Raw genomic sequence first — 7405 nt, 5'->3', positions numbered from 1 at the left:
CTAATTAAAGATTGAAATATTAGTTTTAGAAAAAACTCTTAATTAAGAGACCTAGTCAATTTAAAGGTCATTTTAAATAGGAGTTTGAATAGAGGTTGAAGACTCTATTGGAAAGCCTTCTATGTGGGACACCCCACTTAGTGGGCCCCACCTATGATTAGTTGGAGATAGAGATTTATCTCTAGAAGCAAGAGGAGATCTAATAGGAGCGGATGCCCCTCCATGGAGCTATTTAAGCTACCTCTTTCAATTGAGGTGTATCTTTTCTTTCTTCTTCCTCATATGTCCTTCTTTCTCCCAACCTCTGAGGTAGTCTAGACCTCAATTAGAGAACTGAAACTACCTTGGAGAAGATTGAAATCAACTCAGAAGGAGGTGCATGACGTGTGGAGGAAAAAACGATGGTTTCATTATGGGAAAAGTGTTTTTGGTAGGAATTTTTTACTCACATAGTGTTCGATTTCGAGATACATTAGCATACCCTCTTTTGATCTAAAGCTTGGATCTATATGTAATCTATGCTTATAACGTCTATGGTTATTAGATTTACATGAAAAGATTTTAGAAAAACCCAAAACGATATTTTGGGTGAATCAGTTTTGAAAAAACATTTTTGAAGAAAGCTAGTTTCAAAAAGGCGAAATCGATTTTTGTATAATGGTTTTGTTATTTAGTTCAGATTGTTGTGAGCATGTTAATGGATTATATCATGTTAGAAAAAAGAATATTGATGTTATCATGTCTGCAATAATATGAAATATCATGATTTAATTTATTTATCATGTGATTAGTGTTAAATATGAATTAAAGATTTGATTCATGTTGTTTTATGTTTTATCAATGAGATTTATGAATTTTAATGGTGGGTTAACATGAAAAAAGGGCTAAATATTATTGTGTATTTACTGTATACACATTATAATATCATTTATGGTGATGAATCATATTTTAATGTCATGTATAACTTATGGTTTATGATTTGATCAAGAGTTCTAATAACAATGGATTGCTGTATTTGTTTGTGACCCGACCATTTTTTAAAATAATTATATTTCTTATAAAATATCGATAAAAATAAATAAATAAATATATTATGATGTTCTACACATTTGGAGCTTGATTGTAGCATGTTATTTTGTTTGATTTGGATCTGTTTTGAGAGAGAAATGCCCACTGTAATAGAGCACAATTTTCTGACTCTGGTTGCAGAGTTATTCTAACCAATTATTTTGAAAGTCCCGAAAACCTATTCAAAACATATCAAATAAAATCATGAAAAATCTGTGATGGATCAAATATATAGTAAAAGATACTATAAAAAAAAACTGCAAAAATAATTACCAGTAAATCCACAAAAAATCCCTAAGTTGAGAATTTTTTTGTAGATTACAAAAATCGGCTTGCTATTTTTCCAAAACAGTATGCAATTGCAGAATTTTTATAATTTTTGTATAACTAATTTTTAAGATTTGTTTCTTGGGTTATGTTTTTAATATATTAAGGCATACTCAGTAAAAAGATGAAAGTCAGATCTATTTTTTATGATTTATCGTCGAGTTTACAAAAATAGGCAAAATGAGGTTTGAATTCACCTCACTTGTTTTTTCATATGCCTAAGTCTTTTTCAATTGACAATTTATGTTAAGCAATACGTGAAGCATAAATTATGATATTTGATGTAGGTAATCTGATTATACAGTAAGCCTAATGAGACATGAAATTGACAATATTTGAATGTATTTGTGCCATGTGTAATTGCATGAAATTTATAATAGATATGCCTACAATTGAATGTATACACAAATTGATACATGATATGCTTGTATGATAGCATGATAAAAAAATGCATAAGTGCATACATGAAGTGATATGTGAATAAATGTTATGTTTGAATTGTACATGCATAAATATGAATGGTTAGTCTACCTTGACTGTGTAAATGTATAGTGATTGCATTACTTGTATAATTTTTATGGTAGAGACTAATCAAAAGCATGCATAGAGTGTCGTAAATATTTACATATGAACTAATAATATGGTTGCATGTTTGCATTAGCATGATTAACAAGAGAGTTAATTAAGAAATCAATATGAAATTAATTCTCTTATGGCTTATTGAGAGAGCAAGCATGGTACTTAGTGGCTCTATGTGGATATTGTTTTAGCACAAAAGGTTGCTTTATCCCCCATCCACAGAGACTGTAACTAAGAAAACTATCATGACTTGTCCGCATGTGGTAGGTAAAACTTATCAGGAAAAAATGATATATGAAGTTGCAGAAGGTTGAGAACTCTCTCTAAATTTATATTTCTCCCTCTACAGATAATACCAGTTGGGGTATCACGCGAATTAATAAGATACAATTGCTTGAATATACATATCTGGGTTATACCTTTAGACTGTGATAGACTGTGTTGTACCCATGGATATGTGAGAGGAGGCCGAGTGATCTTTCGCCTGTTTAGATGTTCTTGGACTTTGCTCACTACCTGTCGAGGTTGTGATTTTGAGTTCTTTAGTTAGAAAGATTTGGATATTATGTTTGGGGATGGTTCCGAATATTGACTATTATGAATGATTTAAACTTTTATTTAATTCAATTCAATTTATAATGATGTACTCTGATTTCTGCAATTTAGTTAGTGAATGGTTTGGTACAACAACTGTGACAAACCCGATTTGTATGTTTTCGTTGAGTTTAAAAATTACAAAAAAATCAAGTTATAAATCGATGTTGTTACATTTGGAGCATTACATAATTACATTCTTGACTCAATAGTTATCATGATTAGTAGCTCATTAACTTCAAGAAACTTAAGCTCATTAGGATTAGAACTCCTCATTTATAAATAGATAAGAGAGGTGGTTTTTAAGATAATTTTGATGGGACAATTTTTACATAATATTATTTCTTGATATTTTCAATTTTGTTAAATAAATTAAGTGTTAGTTATTTTAAGTTTTTGCTAAGTAATTGATGTAAATCCGATTTCGTCCGACTTCAAATTTATATCATCATAAAATATGGATCCATATTAATGATGCAAATATAAAAAATATCCAAAATAATAAATAAAGATCCAAATGGACCCTTATAGAGTCAGGTCTTCTGTGTCGCTCCTACATCAAGTCCACAATTTGATCTTGGTACGGGTTTCAAGAATGACCTTCCAGCAACCTTGCATCAAATTGTCAATATGGTGTATATTGATTATGCCATCTGTTTTATGATAGGAAAAGTGACACATAGTTTGATGGATTATGTTTAACTTTACTGGAGCAGGTTATCCCATTTTGCAAGAGTAGTTCCAAGTTTTAGGTTTAAGATGCCAGGCTTGATAAAGAGTTTCAATAGATGCATAAACTAGCAACTTACTAGGCAGTGGACCCACTCGGCCTCGCCCACTTTGGACTGGGGATAGAGGATATGAAACGGGAATGAATGCAGGGATAGAGGATAAAATCAAAACCCGTGCTGGGATGAAGGCGGGGATGGAGGGCAGGATTTTGAGACAGAGGGTGGGGGTGGAGACCTTGTCCCCCACATCCTCCTCGATCCACTGCCATCCCTACTTCTATGTATCTGCCTTCTCTCTCTCATCGTTGCAAATCATCAAACAACAAGAGTTTGAAGATTTAAAGACTTTGGAGAAGACAATCAACCTGAGATTAAGGTTGGTAGACACACTTCAGTAGAACGATTCCTCGTGATCACATTTTAAAGAAAGTTGAGGCACAGTTGGAAAGCCTTTGAACTGCTTTCATACTTCAGAAGGTAGTCTATTTTTTCTCAAGTGAGGAAGTACTTTGAGAACTTTGCAAACATGCAATTCATTTTCTCTAAGTAAAAAAAACCAAAGAGTATTTTTCATGCCCATACTCGAGGATTCGGGTCAGGTACCCGATACAAACCCAACCTGCTGACAGCTCTAGGTAGAGGGGTCATTTTTAGCTACATTCGCACAAGGATGTAGTTGACAACTCCAGCTTCATCTTCCATTTTCTTCTACTTTCCCATCACCCTTCTCATCTCATCCCCAATGGCATGTCACAATGACAAAGGTTTTTAAGTTGAGAAAATGCACGTGAAATTTTTCTCCACTCTTGGTCATGAAAAACCAAGGGGCACATTTGCAACCATCTCATGTACCCACCTGAGAAAGAGTGTGAGTGCCATTCATGAGAAAGCTAGTCACAGGGTCTGACCTGTGACCCACCTTCTCAAGTGGACATCAATTCTCTCAACTATCCACCACTTTCTCATTTTGCACTTTCTAAAGTTTGCAAACACTTAATAAAGTGGCTGGGTTGAGCTCCCTTTTCTTAGAAACGTGAGAAAGTGTTGCATTTTCAAGTGCTTGCAAATGTGTTCCAAATCTCAACCACTTTCTCAAGGGCAGCAATTTCCTGCTGGCAAACATGCCCTAGGTAAATCAACTTTGCTGAGTTTGGTAAACTCATGATATGAACAACTTATGCCTCTTGACTCAACCTTGTTTGCACACCTTCATTCCGTAAGATGGACACATTAACTCCACCCAAGCCAACTCTAAGTTTCGAGTCAAGGTTGAGCCTTTGACTAATATTTGGGTTAGGTCCAAATGGTTTTTTTTGGGTCTAAACATTAGTTAATTAATTATAAAGTTTGATGCTTTGAACAAGACCGTCAATCTTAGATCATGTGCACGTCAGCGATAACTAGTTTTCAATACAATAGCAATACATATCACTGTATAGTCCCAGGGGATCACTATTTCACAATACAATAGGAAAAAATATTTCTCTTTTTAAATATTTCAAAAGCATAGGGACTATTTATGACTTGTTTAGATGACGTAGGCAAAACTAAGCTTCTCAAAAACCTGACTGTGCCTTATAACCTAATTTTTATCAAACTTGATTTTCCAAAACTAGGTTTTGTTGGTGTATGAAAGGTTCAAAATTTGAAAATTATGTTTTGGTATTCCTAAACTAAAAAAAAAAAAGATGAGTAATCACTTTTGGTCAGTCACCAGTCAGAAAAATTATGTTTTGGTACTTACTGGCTATTTTTCAGCTGGTGGCTGTCTCCAAATTAGTAGCATGTAAATAGGTTAGATCTATAATGGAGGTTTTGCAATTTTTGGTTGTTTTTGGGTCTGACTCCCCATGTATTTAGCTGTTCCAAATCATCCCTAGTACTAACTACAAAATGGCTGGTTCATGGATGCTTGGCATTTTCTGGCTAGCCGGTAGCCCAAAAGTGCTCAGGCTAGTGGTGGTTTTGACAGCCCAAAACTGAAAAAGGGCTGGCCATTTTTTGGGTAGCCATAAACTGGAAAATGACAGAACATGATTGTTAAAAAAGGTAAAATCTAAATATTTATAAGCTTGTGGCCAATGGCTGGCTGGAAAATGATTAACACCATTGAAGCCATTTTTCAAAAAAGATAGTGAGGTTTGATTTTTTCAAAAATTAAATTTGATTTTTTTACTTAAAATATGAATTAAAGTAAATGATGTTAGCTTTTCTTATAAAAGTGTGGCTTAATATACCCAAATAGAGAGTTATGGTTGAAACAAGTTAGCATATTATAATATATATGAAGTCTTACATGATTTGGAATGTGGAGATCCGAAATTTTTATATCCGATCCATAGGAAACATCTTGAAGCCCCATTTATGACTCTAAATTCTTTTCTTAGAAAGCCCAAAAAGTCACATAGAAGTTTTCTTCATTCTCTTATAAATAAGTCTTCCTAATCTATTAAAGATTGGTTTCACCTTATATTCATTGAACTTTGTCAATTTCAGGGTGCTTAGTCTCTAAATTAGGTAACTTCATCAAATAATATTCAACCTATAAGCAAGATCCAACTAGAAAGAGACCTTTAAACCTCTAATCAATAAGGTTGTGTCATGTCATCAAAAGCCCCATCTTGATCTTTGAATCTTGAAACTAATGATTAAGATTCATACTATTCTCAAAATCTATAAACAAGATCTCTTTTTCGTACTTTAACATCTAAAACCTAAGTAAAGAAAATTTACTCCACTTATTCTCCAATCAAACTTCATAGAGCCCAACACCCAAGCTCTACTCACTTGAGTCAAACCCTACTACAACCTAGCCTACTATAGGTCTAGATCTTCTATCTAACATAATCTTTCAAAGCTTGCACCTAGCTGAACTATCGTCGCAGTCCTTCCGAGCTCGTCATCGCTAAAAGAAAGGGTTACCTAAGTTCGAGATGAAATTCAGTTTCTATATGCTTTTTATTATAATTGGTTTATTCATTTTATTATAAAAGTATAAAATTTTCTAACAAATATCATATCTGTGATGTTTTTATATTTTTTTCAAGCATTGACGGTGTTTAGCACCATCAACCTCACATTTTTTAGGATTCACGTATAATGTGTACGATCACTCGCAAGATAAAACCCGTCATTAAAGATTTTGAGCTCTTGATATAGTTTAACTTTGCTTTAAGGATGAGGAAAATCACACAACTTGTAGAGTGTACCTCATATCTCTTGTTTCTAATATTTTGATCATTTTTTCTATCTAAAATTATTTTTCTAATAAAACCCATCTTTTTGGTATTCAAAATTTGAGGATCCACAAAATGACTATCACGGTGAGGACTACTCACTTAGATATCGAAATCAACATCTTCAAAATATTACTGCTGCAAGATTAGTTTTACTACTTTTTTAAATATTGGATCCTTCTTGGAACCAAAATCCATTTTGGTTTCATTTTCCCATTTGACCTTGCCCTATTGGTTGAGCCATATCTCTCTGTTCATAAGATTAATTCTAAGAGTTGCTGGAAAATAGATGAGAAGTGTTATGTTTTATATTTTTTGGCGCAGATTCGGGTTCTGTGTCTAAGGCCTCAAAAAATGTATAAAAATTGAGAAAATCATAAGTTTTTTGTCTATTTTCTACATACATGTATGGTTTTAGTATATCTCAATATTCTGATTCAGAAACTAGTGATCTCACATCCGTTTGGAAGTTGGGATTTGGATCTAAAACTCTTCAATTTTGAGTCAGAATCGAACACTCCTATAAGGTTATCATTTATGGGTTATAATGGTCTACAGTTGATGGTTTTGGGGCAGTCTATCTTCTAAAAGCCATATCTCTCAAATCGTAAATTGGATCATGTGATTTTTGGTGGTGTTGGAAAACTGAATTCCAGTTTTCCTGTTTTTTAGTGCTGGTGCCTCAAAAATAGCCCAGACAGAGTAGGAGAATCAAAATCAATTTTTTTTTTAAGACTAAATAGTTTGCTTCTCTGTGACTGTTTTTTATATTGATTTTCATTTTATTTTGATTTAGTATTGTTTTGGTTCCTCATTGTGTGACTTATGATTTTGATATTGATTTTGTTTTGATATTGATTTTCATTTAAT

The sequence above is a fragment of the Nuphar pumila genome, chromosome 12 (assembly GCF_984573655.1).
Source record: "Nuphar pumila chromosome 12, dmNupPumi1.hap1.1, whole genome shotgun sequence".
Taxonomy (NCBI): Eukaryota; Viridiplantae; Streptophyta; class Magnoliopsida; order Nymphaeales; family Nymphaeaceae; genus Nuphar; species Nuphar pumila.
Note: the sequence above shows the minus strand (reverse complement) of the source record.